Source organism: Hakea prostrata, chromosome 2 (genome assembly GCF_041222555.1).
Source record: "Hakea prostrata isolate BN-2017 chromosome 2, UWA_Hpros_2, whole genome shotgun sequence".
In the NCBI taxonomy this organism is placed as follows: domain Eukaryota; kingdom Viridiplantae; phylum Streptophyta; class Magnoliopsida; order Proteales; family Proteaceae; genus Hakea; species Hakea prostrata.
In genome coordinates this window covers 63,182,722-63,185,612 of record NC_142601.1, presented here as the reverse complement: position 1 = coordinate 63,185,612, position 2,891 = coordinate 63,182,722, and the positions used below count along the sequence as shown (strand labels likewise).

At 40.4% G+C, this 2,891-nt stretch overlaps 1 pseudogene across 1 annotated transcript; it reads right to left on the bottom strand.

Annotated features, from left to right (window-relative positions):
- Positions 1–420: 420 nt before the first annotated feature.
- On the bottom strand, positions 421–2,562 carry LOC149025597 (putative transcription factor GLK1; annotated as a pseudogene). Its single transcript, XR_016171476.1, has 6 exons — positions 1,992–2,562; positions 1,658–1,798; positions 1,189–1,506; positions 1,022–1,084; positions 808–927; positions 421–612 (listed from the first exon to the last, which is right to left on the bottom strand). The product of XR_016171476.1 is annotated as a putative transcription factor GLK1 (transcript).
- Between the last annotated feature and the right edge of the window lie 329 nt (positions 2,563–2,891).

Sequence of the window (2,891 nt, the reverse complement as noted above, 5' to 3'; positions counted from 1 at the left end):
TATACATTTGAACAATATAGACACAGTAAAAGATGATGCCTGGGTTACAATGACTGCAACAACTTGATTCAGCTACCACTAGGAATTAAAGGCTTAAATTGGGGTGTCCTTTTAAGTATTGAATATTGACTATTAATTTAGTACAAACTGAATCCAAACCGTTACTCCAAACCACTAGTCAACTCGAAACTAAATCGAAACTGCACTGAAATCATTATCTTTTAAATGAGCTGTGTTTGGGTTGGAGAGTTCTCAGCTTGGAACTGCTACAAACTGTACCGTTGACACCCCTAGGGGAAACCAAGGAAACAAATGTGTTTGCTTTGTTATTAAACTTTACAACCGAGAGCCAAAAAAAAAAAAACCTTGTTTATCTTAAACTCCTAAGGCGAGTCGTCGAATTTTTGGTTGAAGTTAAAATCACTTAAAGCCCTTCGAATGGGAATGAGTTGATGAAGGTGATGAAGCACAAGTGTTGGGTATTTTGGAAATTCCCTCACGTTGGAGCTCCAGCCTCACACTTTCAATTGATGGAGGCTTTAGACCAAGAGGAAGTGGCAAACATGGCTTTGATAGAACTTCTCCAATAGCAGCATCGATGCTCTCTTCTGTCTGTCATCAAAATCACACATATACTCAAAAAAGGACTTACTTCATGAGATGATTCTAGCAAGTATTTATAAGATCACCCATTCTAATTAAACAACATATAATATGTTTAGATCTTCCTTGTTTATATTTCATATAATAAAATGAGTGGTGACTTCTATGACAACAATAATAAGGTACGAATTTGAAGGTTCCTACCGGATGGTCAAATTGAGGAAGAGTGACTGAGTGCCCATCTGGAATGGCAATGCCCTGATCTGCTTGCTTATGCATTGTTGTAGGAGGTGAAAAACTCCGAACTGGTGGAGTAGAAAATCTCTACATTCATTTCAAATGAAAGTCTAAGTTTCTTGTGCATGATTGAATAAGTAGGGTTTATGTTTTAAATGAAAAAAGGGATGTAAGTGATTACCATTGTTGGCAGTAGTTGTGGGAAGCAAGCAGTCCATGGTGTAAGAACCTGTGTGCTTGGAACCTACAAGAAAGAACAGTGAGAATGTTAGATAGAGAGAACAATATAAAGGTGGGTGAGAGAGAGAGAGAGAGAGAGAGAGAGAGAGAGAGAGAGAGAGATATTACAGCATGGTGAAGTGGCTGCCAGTGAGAGGGGCCGCCGGCAGTTGGTGGTTGTGTTCTCCATGGATGAGGAGGAGGAGAAGGTGAATGAACTCGATGGTTGGGCAACATATGAATCAAGGACTGATCAAATGTTGGATGTCCCCATACATGCAAGGGCTGCAAGGTAGAGGGAGGAGGAAAACCCACAGTGATGGGTGGTGGAAGCCTGCAGGAGCTCATGTTTCTTTTGCTTCCTCCTCCATATATTTGCCTTCTTTGACTCCAGCTTGCTGTTTCTGCTTCTCTTGCTATCAAATGTTTCCGATGTGATCGATATTTCTGCATGAACAAACATCCATCATTAAATTCTGAATTGTTCAAGAACATTAAACCCTTCAAACCCCATACAATTAACAAGTCCCAGTTCCCCTTTCCAAGGCTCAGAAAGTGGATAGAAAAGAAAAGGGTTGAAAGTGAAGGAGATGTGTACTTGAAGATGACTGGCAATGTTGTGACGAGTGAGACAATCCATCCCCATGAGCTCTAAAATGCGAGAAGGGACCGCCTTATCCACGCCAAGCTGCTCCACTGCTTGCACAAACCTTCTGTGCAGCTCTGGAGTCCAATCCACCTGCACACAATTCAATAATATATAACTCAGTGACCAGTCTCTCTCAGTGTATCTGGTCAGTCTGTACTTCCATGTTGACTTCCCATTAAAATCTTCTCAAATATTTTACACTCGAATGGAAGAATTTTTCTTGTTCTAACAGTGAGATGGATTCTACCCAGATCCCAATATCACAATAGATGTTATAATTTACCTTCGCTTTCCGCTTCCCTTGAGAACCTTTCGATTGGGCTGATGCCTTTCGTCCTAATTTTGTGCTTTCTTTTGTAGACGTTCTCACAAACCGTTCATGTTCATCCTTCTTGTTATTAATAATTTCCGTGCCATGGCTTAGACCTGAACCTGAATTTGTATCTGTCTCTGCTGTTCTTTCACTTCTCTCTTCCTTGCAGACTGAAACCGATGCATTCGCTTCCGATGAGTACTCTTCTCCACCACTAACTGAGAAGTCAGCTAAAATTTCTGTGTCCATCTCTAAATCTGGCAGTACATCTTTATCCTCAATGCAAACAAAGAGATCACCAAAATCGATACTTTCAAAAAGATTTTTACCGGAGAAAAGATCCGAGAAGTCATCAACCCCAAGCTGGAAATTTTCCATCTCTCCGTCTTTCATTGTTGGAGCTTGTCAAAGTTGGCACTGCAAGCATTCCAATAATCAATATCTTTCACTACTGTTGCAGAACAACAAGTCTAGTAAACCAGAACAGTGGGGAGCAACGACATGAAATCACATAAAAAAGTAATAGAAGCCTGATTCAGGATTGAACGATTGCAGCACTGAGGCGACTGACGAACAGAAAGGGAAAAATTTAGTGTTTATACAGAACCGCACTTGTGTTGAGAGAGGTTAGCTCCCAACCACAACTTGTAAGAGATTCCTGAGATCTTCTTTTAATGTTTTTTGTTTGTGCCTGGCTACGTTGTCGATCTCTCCATTCCTTTTTTTTGAATCATGGTTGATGGTTGGTCCAATGAACCGGCTATTCTTATCGGTTCACAAATTAAGATTGTATTTGCAAATCAATGGTCATGATTTATTTATGACCATGTGGCGCTCATTGGGTAGGTAGCACTGGAAACGATTTTAATC